The following is a 15,175-nucleotide window of genomic DNA, read 5'->3' on the forward strand; positions in this document are numbered from 1 at the left end:
TCGAAATACTATGATTACCGACAATTGTGTCTACAAGGAGATACTACTTTAAAGCAAAATATGCTTTTTAGCAAGTTGCGGCTTATAGAATTGACACATAAATTATATGTAAAGTAATATATGTTTGTGAGGAATTGTTTTGGCATATTTCAACATATTTCAACATATGTCGAATGAATGATATCGTTGTATTAGATCATTATAAATTTCGGTATATTTGAAAAAATAAGGAAACGCCATTCCCATGTGTTCTCACAGCACCAAACTTTGTGTGTGTGTGTGTGTGTGTGTGTGCATGTGTGTGTGAGTGTGTGTGTGTGTGTCGGTCCGTCCGTCTGTCTGTCTGTCTGTCTGTCTGTCTGTCTATCTATCTATCTATCTATCTACCTACCTACCTATATCTATATGTATATATCTACCTACCTATATCTATATCTATATCTATCTATCTATCTATCTATCTATCTATCTATCTATCTATCTATCTATCTATCTATCTATCTATCTATCTATCTATCTATCTATCTATCTATCTATGCACATCTCTGTAAGTTCTACCAATTATTAATGATAAATATATACAAACAGATTGACTCTTTAAAAACAGAGATTATGACTGCGATAAAATAATGAAAGCAATAATTACTATGCAAGTGAGCACTATAATTAGACGTAAAATATCGTAAAAATTATTAGAATTGAGAATCGAATGTGAAAATATTACCGAGTGAGTAGCAGAAAACTGCCCGGGGTCGGACTTTCTGCTAGTATGTATGTTGTATATATATATATATATATATATATATATATATATATTATATATATGCGTGTGTGTGTGTGTATCAGTTGAATAAAGGTAAAACCTGGTCTGCTTGTCACGTTTTTTATTATGGTATTTTAGAAGATATAAATTTTTTTATAATGCTGAAGTGTGTTAAACATTAAAAAGTATTTTGTAATGCCCATAAAGTTCAATTAGCGCTTTCATACGTTCGTAATAATCATCAGATTTCAAAATGTACTTAACTGACAGTTGAGTTCAATTAAGTACACTTTGAAATTTGATGTTTACTGCGAACCTATGAAAGCGGTAATTGAACTTTATGAGCATTACAAAACATTTTTTTAATGTTTAAAATACTTCAACATTATAAAAAAAAAAAATTACATCTTTTTAAATTACAACAATATAAAACATGAAAAGCAGACTAGGTTTTAACTTTATTCAACTGACATATTATTCTATACACATTAACACAAATTCGGATATAATATATATATAATATATATATATATATATATATATATATATATATATATATAATATATATATAATTATATATATATATATATATATATATTATTATATATATATATATATATTAATATATATATTATACATATGTATATATATATATAAATTGGAATATTGAGTTCTAACACCAGGTTCTTAGCATTGCAACGCCTAAGATACACACACACACACACATATATTATATATATATATAATATATATATAATATATATATATATTATGTATATATTATATATATATATATGTATATATATATATTCAACCTCGAACATTTGTATTTCAGGAATGCTTCAAGATAATTTAATGAATTATCAGAGGTTTTTCCATAGCTATTAAACTCTACTTTGAACAAGGAAAAAGTGTTGATTACTCTCCAAGCTTACGAGAAGAATCGCGATGAAGTTGACCAAGGACGAAAATAACATTTTCATAAATAATTAACCACAGATCAGGATTGAGAGCACACGAAAGATTGGAATAAATTTCGAATGGCAGCGTAAAGTTTTATTTGAAATTCCTAGAGACAGTTCTGGCTGAAATTCTACCCGTTAGGCACAAAGAGTTGCTCCCCTTTAGGCAATGACTTCTTCAATCTTCTTCCTGATTGCACCACAAGCATTTTTAATGAAATCCTCATCAATGTCTTTCTCCTACATCCTAAGGTCTTGCAGGTTACTGTGGGCCTTCTCACATGCTGTTCTGACCAGTTTATTCCAGATGCTTAAGTCTAAAGGGTTCAAATCAGGTGATGAAGGAGATCAAGTGTTCTTATCTCCAAACCTGTGCCTAAATTCATCCCTGAGAAATTTGTGATCCACTGCCCTTTTGTGACAAGGAACCACATCTTGCTGGAATGTAAACTAGATCTTCTTAGCGATCTTGTTGGTGTTTCCCTCTTTACATTCTCAGGATATTCAGAAAGAATCCAAGTCTTTACATCTGACAAAACCTGAACATAACAAATTCTTATCATACATCCACACCTCGCTTCCCAACCACATCGTCCCAGGTTACACTTAGACTTTGTGACTCCTTGGGCAAGTGTCTTCTACTATAGCCTCGGGCTGACTACAGCTGACCACAGCCTTGTTACTGGATTTGGTAGACAGTAAGTGAAAGAAGCCCATGTGTATATATACACATCTAAATCTATGAGCGTGTGTTTTGCGTTTGTGCTTGACAACCGGTGTTGGTGCGCTTACGTCCCCGTAACTTAGCTGTTCGGCAAAAGAGACCGATAGAATCAAGATCAGACTTTAGAAAAAATAAATACTGGGTGGGGCGATACATTCGAGTAAAAATTCTTCGGGGTAGTGCTTCAGCATGGCCACAATCCAATGATTGAAAGAAGTACAATATATATATATATATAATATATATATATATATATTATATATATATATAATGCATGTATATATATTATATATATATAATATTATATATATATATGTATAATATATGTATATATATAATATATTATATATATATATAATATATTAATATATATATATATATATATATATTTATGTAATATATATATATTATATATATATATTGCATATATATATATATATAATATATATATATATATATATATAATATATATATAATATATATATATATATATATTATATATATATATATATATATATTTAAGTTAGTCTGGATTATATCAACGTAGGTCATTACCATTTCAATAACTGCGTCTACTCTCACTTCTAAAATTGCTTTAAGGTTATTGTAGCCACCACGCAACTATTATTCCATAATCAATATCACCATTAGTCGCTTTAGTAACATTAGTCAATTTAGTCACTTGCAACAATCATTACCCATTCATGAACTTATCACAAATTGCTCGGATGTACGATTACATTTAGAGGTTTCCTGTTTATTTGTTAGACAACGCCATTTTTTTCATCACACGCATACGCATGCACACCATGTAGATTGTATTTACCTTGTAAAGTGCTGGAGACTGTATACATACATACATACATACATACATACATTCATACATACATACATACATATATACATACTACATACATACATTACATACATACATACATACATACATACATAAATCCATGCTGGCTGACTCCTCGTAGCTTAATTTCATTGCACGAAGCTTAATTTATGTTGTTATCGTGCAATGCCTGTGCAAGAAGATTCTCTTTAAGTGAGGAAAGGCTGTGCACTGAGTCAATCCCACTCACTAAGCAACAGCAGCCATAATCCGAAAAGAAGAACAAGTCAACATCATCGGTAACCACTGAGCCGCAGGTTTTATGTCGGAGTTATCCCAGTTACCCGAGTTACCTTCTCCTAGGAGGATGCCCTAACAAAGGCAAGGAGTCCTTCACTCCCAATGATTTAACCGCGCGATCAGGTATTCAGTCCGATCATTTCTATGTCTCCGCGCATGATACAGCCTTAAGACATTTATTGGATGGCCGTTGACTCTCAAGAGTTCCTCCGCCCTTTGACAGGTTTTGTTTTTCATCCCGCAGGGTGTCCAATAAACACCCTCCTCACCAAGCAAGCTTGGTAGGGTTGCCAGTTTAGTCGCCGTGACCCAACCATGCAACAGGTTGTATTGGGTTACATGTTACCAGTAGCACTCGAAAGTGACCTGACAATACGTACATACATACAGACACACACACATATATATGTGTATGTGTGTATACGCGCGCGTGTTTGCATATGACTGTGAATGTGCACGTAAGATATATTTACGCGCTCTCCTACACGCACATTAATACGTAACACTTCCAATTACATACATACGCATAAAAACCCACACGTATCTATCTATCTAACTATCTATCTATCAATCAATCAAACTACCTACGTATCAATCAATCAAACTACCTATCTATCTACCTACGTACTTACCTACGTACTTACCTATCTACCTACCTACCTCCCTCCCTACCTACCTACCTACCTACCTACCTACCTACCTGCCTGGCTACCTACCTATCTACCTACCTACCTACCTACCTACCTAACTACCTACCTATCTATCTATCTATCTATCTATCTATCTATCTATCTATCTATCTACCTACCTACCTCCCTCCCTACCTACCTACCTACCTACCTACCTACCTACCTACCTACCTACCTGCCTGGCTACCTACCTATCTACTTACCTACCTACCTACCTACCTACCTACCTACCTACCTATCTATCTATCTATCTATCTATCTATCTATATATCTATCTATCTATCTATCTATCTATCTATCTATCTATCTATCTATCTATCTATCTATCTATCTATATATCTATCTATCTTTTCTTTTGTTCCTTTTCCCTTTCTTTTTTTCTTCTATTCTTTTTATTTTTTATTCTATTTATTTTTTTCATTTTTTATTTATTTATTTTTTTTGTTCTTTTCTTCCCTTTTACGATCCCTCTTGATCGAAAACCTACTCCACCCCCTTTTTTTCATCCCCCAAAAGAAAAGCTCTACCTTGTAACTTGTCCCATCTGTGTGCAGCCCTGTGTGGCCAATAAAGAAACTTATCTATCTATAAACTTATATATACATACACCATTTGTAACTATTCTATTAAAACGCATGGCGTTAGGGGAGGATTAACCCGCTAATACATGTACATCACTGATGGTCCAAAACCTCCTATAATCCGCATAAATTTACGAGCTAGCTTACTAGTACCTTGTGCACACTAATATCATGCACAGTACAATATAAGTAAACTTGTGTCATTCGTATTAATGTACAGGTACCGCTATTAACTATTTAACTAAATTTAATATTTGTTTAATTTAGAATGTTTAACGAGGTGACTACCAGCTGTTCAGAAAAATCGGTAACGTGGAAGAGGCAAGAGAAAGAACAACTAACACAGTGTGTTAGTTTGACGCTCAAGAAAAATCGATGAGCCTTTGACGTTTCGAGCCATCGCTCTTCTACGGAAAGGAAAGAGGAGAGAAATCTTTTTTTGTTTGTGCATGGTACTCACGAACGTTTGACAAATGTCGTTGGCTCTTTTACGTCTCCATAACGTGAATCGGCGTAAAGGCTGATAAAGGAAATAACAGCCTTAAAAAATAAGTACTGGGGTCGACTTGTTCGACTAAATCCTTGAAGACTGCGACCATTCTGGGGCACAGTGTAATGGCTGGAACATAAACTTATCATTGTAGCCTTTTATACGAAATCTCGGTCAGAGAAGTGGGCCAAACTTTATATTGTATGAGGGAAATTTGGATTACAGCCGACTCAGAAAATAGTACACAATTTATAACGATATATGGTTCTCTTAAATAACTCCTCGCTCTCTTTACACGTCACTGTATGTGCGTGTGGGTGTGGGTGTGGAAGTGTACGGGTGTGTATAGATTCATGTTTATAAACGTATATGAATATATGTATGTGTGTGATCTGTGTGTGTGTGTGTATAATGTATATGTGAACAAATGTATGTGTCTATAAGAAATTGGAATATTGAGTTCTAACACCAGGTTCTTAGCATTGCTACGCCTAAGATACACACACACACACATATATATATATAATATATATATAAATACATATATATATATATATATCTATATATATATATATATATATATATATGTATTATATATATATATATATATATATATAAATAAATATATATAATATATATATATGTATATATATATATATATATATTATATATATATATATATATATATATAATAAATATATATATATATATATATATATAATATATATATGTATATATATATCAAACAAGTAGGTATCATGTACTAAAAAAAACTTTCACTAATGAAGTTTTCCTGTTCTAAAATAAAGCTGTTGCTATTACGTATCAGAACGACCCTAATAGCACTGGGGATTTGAGGGTTATTGAGGACATTGAAGCAATGATATTTTGTTCCTCTTTGTTCATCTGAACTACAATTCACCTGATCCCCACTCCCTCTCTCTGTCTGGCTAGTGTAGCACTACGAATACTTGAGCGCTGGTTTCACTATGTGTGTTGAACGTCCATCTATCTTGAGCGCTGGTTTGACTATGTGTATGTTGATCGTCCATCTCGTTGACAATGTTCTTGTTTCAATGCGTGAGCGCTTGTTTGACTTCGCATGTATTGAACCCCCACTTCACTATTTTATTACCCGTTAGGGTATCTCTATGACTATCTGAGCGCCTGTTTCGCCGTCCGTTTGTTGAACGCCCATCTCACTGTTTTCCTATTTGGCCATACATCTGTATGATTACTTCAGCGCCTGTTTAATTGTCAGTCTGTTGAGCGACCATCTACACGTTTTATTATTGTTAGTATTTCTTTGATTACTTGAGCGCCTGTTTATCCGCTTCTCTGTTGAGCGTCAGCATATCTGTTTTATTATCTGCCAGAGTAAATGGAAGACTATTTAAACGCCTTTCAAAGAGTTTCATAGTTGAGCATCAGTATCACGGGCCAATTATCTAATTATCTATATATTAAACTGCTTGGGAGTCTATTTAGCAGTTTGAAAATTGAGCGTCCATTTCACCGGTCTTCAGTTGTTACTGGTCATTTACATTACTGGTGCGGCCGCTGTCTTCTTCTTCCAATCAGGACTCACGCCATTATCCACAAAAAATAATCTCTAATCGAGCCTACTCTAAGCTACTAAGAATTCGTGTGGCAACTTGAAGATTCACCCAGCACACGCGATAGACTGGCGGTTGCACGAGCGCGAAAGCTCCGTTGTTATCCTCATTCCGTAAACGGTGGCTTTTAACGGGTGGAGAGATGAACCATCCTGGGGTATAGAGGATTCGCAATCTAAACTAGGGTCTGAAAGTTTACCCCACCATAGTGGGTTACACCATGGTTCCTCTGATTTGTGGCAGAAGTAGGACGAAAAAGTGAGAGAACGTTGTGGTGAAAGAGTACAGCGTGGTTCATCCCCCCCACCCCGCCGGAGTCTCGTGGAGCTTAGGTGTTTTTGCTCAATAAACACTCACAATGCCCGGTCTGGGAATCGAAACTGCGGTCTTATGACCGCGAGTCCGCTGCCATAACCACTGGGCCATTGCGCCTCCACTGTTGCTGCTTTTGTTGTTATCGTTGTTGCTCCTCTTATTTAGCAGTAGATCTGCCATTATAAAACAATTTATTATCAAAGGCATTCCGGTCTTGACCATCCTGTCTTATGTTTCAATTTTCAGGCATAGTGTATCTAGAACTACACCATCCAAAGTGTCCTTGTTTTTTCTCCTTAGACGCTTTGCTCCATCGTGTTATATTCACAGCTGTTGGTGGTTATGCGATTCTTCTTCTTATTACACTATTTGCCTCTCGTTGTTGAAACTATCGTTGTCGTCACCGTTGTTGTTGTTGTTGCTGATAAGGATGTCATCTTGTTGTTGTTGCTGATGTTGTTAATGACGCTGTCATCATCGCCATCACCGTTGTTGTTGTTGTTGTTGTTGAAACCCATATAGTATATGCACCGATATGACACCGACGACACTATGCTGTGTCTATTACAAGTTTTATGTCAGTTGTATTACCTAACACAACCACCACCATCACCCCCATCAGCACCACTACTACTACCACCATCACCACTACCACCACAACCACCACCATCACCCCCATCAGCACAGCCACCAGCACCACCACCACCACCACCATCACCACCATCACCACCACTACTACTACCACCATCACCACCACCACCACTACTACCACAGCCACAACCAAAACCACCGTCATTACTACCACCACCACCACCACCACCACCACCCTACTACAACAATCACAACCACTGTCATTACAACCACTATTACTACTACAACCACCACCACCGCTACTATCACAACCACAACCACCGTCATTACCACTACCACCACCACCAACACCACCACCACAAACACTACTACCACCACCGCAGCCATCATCATGACCGTCACCACAAACACCACCATTACTACCACTACCACCACTGACAACAACAACAACAAACCCCAAATCACAACCATTATAATCACACCTCACCACCAACCTCACCCCCACCACCAACCTCACCCCACCCCCACCCTCACATCACCCCCACCTACACCGTCGCACGCCTCTTCACAGATTCACCATCAGTAAAGCCTCCACCTCATTAACACACGACTGCCTCATATCATCACCCTAATACCACACACACACACACACACACACATACATACACGCCACTACCACCACCACCACCACGCCGACACCCCATTACCACAAACCGCAAAAATATACATTATTAACATCATTAGGGCCCACATAATCTGTTCCATAACATCCAAAGATTCATTAAACCAGAACATTACTACCACCACCACTACCACCACCACCACCATCACCACCACCACCACCATCACCTTTACAACAACTACCACTACAATCACAACTACTACAACCATCATCACTACCACCAACACCAACACCACTACAATTACTACCACTGCATCCATCACCACTACTAATACCACCACTACAACCACCACCACTACAACCACTACCACTACAACCACCACCACTACCATTACAACCACTATCACTACAACTACTACTACTACTACTACAACCGTTACCACTACAACCAGTATAACCACTACCACAACAACCGCCAACAGTACAGCCATCACCACTACAACCACTACCACTACAACTATTAACACTACAACCGCCACCATCAACACTACTACTACCACCACCACAAAGGCCACCACAACCACTAGTCTCACTACCCCCACTACCATTCCACCACCACCGCCTCTATCTTTACCATTACCGCTACTACCACTAATACCCGAACTACTACTATTGCTCATCCGTAGACTTCCATTTCACTATCATTTTATTCTGCAACTGTCACCCTAACCACGACGTATCTACTACAACACCATCACACTTTTACAACGGAATACCATAACAACCTCACCATATCCGGTACAAATATACGGCCATTCCGGTTCAAAACCGCACGCAGTGATGTATCTAGGTGGACAGGTCCATTCAGTACCGAAAATACTTGTTCCCTACTGACGACATGGGTTGCTCGGGATATGATTTGAATCGTAATGATTCGAGGTGGTAGAAAAATATATAATGTGGAAGGCGGTGAGCAGGCAGAAACGTTAGCACGCCGGGCGAAATGCTTTGCAGTATTCCGTCTGCCGAGGTCGACTTTGCCCTTCATCCTTTCGGGGTCGATTAAATAAGTACCAGTTACGCACTGGTGTCGATATAATCGACTTAATCCGTTTGTCTGTACTTGTTTGTCCCCTTTGTGTGTAGCCCCTTGTAGGCAGTAAAGAAATAAGAAACGTTAGCACGCCGAGCGAAATGCTTTGCAATATTTCGACTGCCGTTACGTTCTGAGTTCAAATTCCGCCGAGGTCGACTTTGCCTTTCATCCTTTCGGGGTCGATTAACTAAGTACCAGTTACGCACTGGGATCGATATAATCGACGTGATCCGTTTGTCTGTCCTTGTTTGTCCTCTGTGTTTAGCCCCTTGTTGGTAGTAAAGAAATACGTATTTCGTCTGCCGTTACGTTGCGGCGAGGTCGTCTTTGCCTTTTATCCTTTCGTGGTCGATAAATTAATTATCAGTTGCGTACTGCGATCGATCTAATCGACCCGTCCTCATCGCCAGAAACTTTGGACCCTGTGCCTAGAGTAGAAAAGAATATTTATATCTATACAAGACTGAAATGTTTGTGCAGTTAGTACACTAATTATTCACCAAGTAAATTGTTCAGTAATGACTATAGAGTTAAGTAATATTTAATATCTAATAGTGAGTGTTTATTTTGCAGATTTGAATAAAGGTTCCGTCTTCTTAGGCCCTATAGAAATATTGAAGCCATAAACTGACCTAATGATCTGACTTGGCAGAGAGGTCCTCTTAAAAACATCTTGAAAAAGCAATATAGAGGTCGACTTTACCTTTCATCCTTTCGGGGTCGATTAAATACGTACCAGTTACGCACTGTGGTCGTTATAATCAACTTAATCTCTTTGACTGTCCTTGCTTGTCCTCTCTATGTTTAGTCCCTAGTGGGCAATAAAGAATAAGTATACGATACGCTAGAAAGGCGGCAAGCTGGTAGTATCGTTAGCACGCCTGGCGAAATGCTTTGCAGTATTTCGTTTGTCTTTACGTTCTGCGTTCAAATTCCGCCGCGGTCGACTTTGCATTTCATCCTTTCGGTGTCGATAAATTAGATACCCGTTGCGTACTGGTGTCGATCTAATCGTCAGGTTCCTTCCCCAAAATTTTCGGGCCTTGTACCTAGAGTAGAAAAAAATATACGATACGCTAGAATCGAAACTAGAGCAACGAGTAAATAAATGACATAGGTGTATATTTGTACTCGACATATGTTCACGTAAGGCTCTAAACTAGCCTAAGTTTAGTCAAACGTTGAGGTTTGATTAGTCAAGGTGTTACTAGTAAAATATTCCAGAGATGCTGGCCTAAAGAGGCGAACCATTCGTAAGTGAGATGTATTTGTTTGTGTTCCAATATTGTTTAACCATTTCCTATTGGAACATACTAACTCCATCTGTACGTGTACTGCGATTCTAACACGTGTATACAATTAATCTTTCCGAAGTCCCAGTGCCCAACTCTCTCTCTCTCTGTCCCTCTCTTTCTGTATATATCTACATAGCTACACATATACATTTACATACATTCATAAATACATATCCATATATATGTACATAACTATATATGAACACACATTTATTATATATATATATATATATATATATATTATATATATATATATATATATATATATAATATATAATATATATATATATGTGTGGTGTGTAGATATATATATATATATATTATATATATATTATATATATATATATATATATATACGTATATATATATATATACGTATATATATATATATTCTGTATATATATATATATATATAATATATATATATATATAGATGTACATACATATATATACAAACACACCCCTATATATATATATGTGCACACACAATATACATATACATGCATATATGCACGTTTATATACATGTATATACATGCATGCATGGATGGATGGATGGATGAGAAAGAAAGGAAACGGTATGTAAATGGTGCTAAAGGTAAATACAATGTTAAGTGTTTAGATAAATATTTAGAGAAAAATGTCAGAACGAAAGGTTAACATCACGTGACCGGTTGCGGTTGAGATCAAAGAAGAATTTCTCGGCAGGTAAGGTGGTGATGAGGAAGTAAATAACGGGTGGGGTAGTAGTAGTAGTAGTAGTAGTAGTAGTAGTAGTAGGAGGAGGAGGAGGAGGAGGAGGAGGAGGCGGAGAAGAAGGAGGAGGGGGAAGGAGGAGGAGGCGGATGAGCAAATTGGCAGAGACGGTAGATCGTTAGGTAAAATCCTGTAAGTATTCCTTTCGTTTGTCTGTGCGATACGAGTTCAAACCTCGCTGAAGTTAACTTTATCATACATTGTTTCTGGGACGTTCAGTAAAGTGCCATTCAGTACTGGGTTGATTCTTCCCATTTTCTCTGTCTTTTTCTTCTTTGCTCTTTTTCGCTTACCGCTTCTCTTTCGTTTTTCTACTCTTTCTCTCTTCCCCCTCCAGCTCTTTTTCTTTCACCCCTCTTTCCTTCTCCTCCTTCTCTTTGCTCTCTTCATTTCTTTCTCCTTTTTATTCTCTCCTTCATTAATTTTTTTCATTCTGTCTTTTTTTCGTTCTTTCCTTCATTCTATCATTCTTTCTTTCTTTCTCTCCTTTCATTCTTTCATTCTTTCTCTGTCTTCCTGTCTTCCTCTCTTCTTTCTTGTCTCTCTCTCTCTCACTCTCACCACACCACACCTCACCACACATTTTTGGCTGTTTCTTGTGAGTAATAAATAAACCTCCCATGCATAGTTACTCAACTGGCGGCACCATGCGTCTGCTGGAGTTCAACTTAGCTCGAATTCTTAGCTTCAACCTTATCTAATAAATTGTTGCGCACTTAGCACACCTGCTTATACACACACACTCACTCATAATGCATGTTTATGTGTGTGCGTATACACACACACACACACACACACATATATATATATATGTATGTATTTGTATAGGTATATGTATATGTATATATATGCGTATGTGTGTGAGTATGTGTGTGTGTGTGTAAATTTATATATGTACCGATATGTATGTAAATATAATTATATTAAAGATATATATTGTGTATATTATAAATTAAAGTTATAAAGCTTGAAAGAAAAATTATAAGCCACATGTCTCGAAAAATAATGGGAATTGAGACATTGATTGAAGAGCTAAAGCAATAATTTACTACACTTAAAAAGTAAGAAGTAACAAATAAACTGGATATGCGAAATCGCCATTTTGAAACCAAAAGCGCTTATTTGATAATCATGACGGAAGTGAAAGAAATTATATTGTAAATCTGAATCCTGAAGAAAACCAAATGTCTGAAGAGAAATTTGAGGATAATGCCATGCATAATGATTAAGCACAATGGATAGGCATGGCGAAAAGTACTCTGAAATGTTGAGATACAGAAGGGTTGTACCATCACGAACACAAAGATTAGAGTGTAGTTAATAAAGGTTGGAAACGAGAAGGTTGTTGGAATAGACCTTGTCTATAGCTACAGGCTGGGAGATTAAACAAATCTTCATGAAACTACAGTAATAAAGCTAAATGAATTTATGTCAATGGGTGAAGAGTGCCATTATGGTAACTAAAAGAAAATCTTATAGGACATTAAGAAAAAATATCAAAATCAAATTGAAATGAAACGTTGATTCAAATTACCGTCCAACTACACCTTTGCCGGCGATACAGAAACATGTAGCGCGAATAATTGTAGAAGATATAAAGCTACAATGATAAACGGAAATATTTGAAAGTCTTACGAAAGAAAGGGCAGCGAAAAAAGGAAATAAAACTGAAAGATCGATAGTAATTTTGATCATGAGAATTTGATAAAAGAATGACAAACGCGTGTAACTTATGGATTGATGATAAAATCACGCAAAGTCTCGTACCGCACTTGGGGAACAAGCGTTGTCTAGAATTGTTCAAGATCTCGGCAAAGGTTATATACCTGCAAAAAAAAAAAAAAAAAATGCACAGACACATTGAGATGGAATTATCTTAAAGAGGGGAAGATATTCAATGTACAGATTAGAAGTGGAATATTACAAGTGCACAACCTTTTTCTTAATATCGTTTATACAGTCATACATGCAAACGTACATAGCTACATACCTACATTACATTCGTTCGTATGTATATATATGTATGTATGTATGCATGTGTACACGTATATGCATACACACACACACACACACACACACACACATATATATATGATAGTGTATAAACGATTTAAATATTTATACACGAAAGAGGTAACCTTTGACAGGATACCTTACATGCTAGAAAGGGCAGTCAAAGCCCAGACCACGGATAAAAGCAATTTCAAAGCGAATGAAAATAAAAAAAAATATTTTTGTAGTTACCCTCAGACGCAAATTTCTGTATCAATGTGCAAATAAATTAATTTGCCATCTGTACTTCATCAGTGAGGTGGCTAAAATTAATGCAAAGTTATGCAGCAAATAGCACCGAAAACACACGTGCTGTTTATTTATGCATTATAATTTTCAAATCCACTGCGCAGTTGCAGTTAAATTTAGTAGTAAATAATAATAAAAAATTAAAACTGCGTACCAAAGAGATTTTTAAACTACGAAAATTTTACTGTGAAAATAGGAAGAGTAGAAAATTTAGAAAAAACTTTCATACCGGTGGGCATTATATATGAAAATATGTTGTCTATTGACTTTATTACGCATGCTAGCCAACAGTATGAAAATCTTTCTAAATTTTTATCCCTATTATTTCCACAGTATATATGTTCTTTTATTCCTTCTTTTATTCTTCTTACTGCTTCAGTCATGCTGGGGTACCGCCTGTAGCCGAGCAAATCGAACCCAGGACTTATTCTTTGTAAGCCTAGTACTTATTCTATCGGTCTCTTTTATGCAAGCATAATCAAGACACATTTTTATGTTTCTTGATTATGCTTGCACTGACGATTAAAAAGTGCAATTTTTTGCACTAATTATGAAATCATATAATCTGTGGCTGAATCTGTGTTTAAAAGGCTCGCTTCGAGAGTTGCATTCCCTCGCGTTGGGTACAATGTGCTTATTATGGTAGTTTTGACTTTAAGAGTCCCTCCTAGCGTATAGTAATGCCCTTAATATAATTATATATATATAATATATATATATATATATATATATATATATATATATAATATGAGTTATGCATATATGTACATATGTGTGTGTGTATGTGTGTGTGTGTATGTGTATATGTGTGTGTGTGTGGTAAGTAGCTTACTTACCAGCCAGATGGTTCCGGATTCGGTCCACGGGGCGTCTTCGGACAGTGTCTCCGCCGACCAAAGCTTTGTGAGTGGATTGGCAGACGGAAAAGAAGCCCGTCGTGTATACACACACACACACACACGCATATATATGTATATGTATATTATGTATATATTGATATATTTACATATATATATATATATATATATATATATATATATATATATATATATATATATATATATATATATTTATATATAATTATATATTTATATATGTACATATTCTAGCGGGCCTCTCGGCGTTCGGCCCTATCTGTACGGCGTTGAAATGTATTTATAAGGCACATGTTGGCATCATTCGTAATGTCTGTTTTCCTTATAATAAAAATTGCTAAAAATTATTTAAATATTGTATAACA

General features: G+C 36.2%; 1 long non-coding RNA gene across 1 annotated transcript; it reads left to right on the top strand.

The window, feature by feature from the left end:
• The first annotated feature begins 792 nt into the window (after window positions 1-792).
• LOC118761374 lies at window positions 793-13,870 on the top strand. Its single transcript, XR_004997326.1, has 3 exons — window positions 793-835; window positions 12,500-12,504; window positions 13,733-13,870. It is a non-coding gene; the product is annotated as an uncharacterized LOC118761374 (long non-coding RNA).
• The last annotated feature ends 1,305 nt before the right edge of the window (window positions 13,871-15,175 follow it).

Source organism: Octopus sinensis, unplaced genomic scaffold, assembly GCF_006345805.1.
Source record: "Octopus sinensis unplaced genomic scaffold, ASM634580v1 Contig12811, whole genome shotgun sequence".
Taxonomy (NCBI): domain Eukaryota; kingdom Metazoa; phylum Mollusca; class Cephalopoda; order Octopoda; family Octopodidae; genus Octopus; species Octopus sinensis.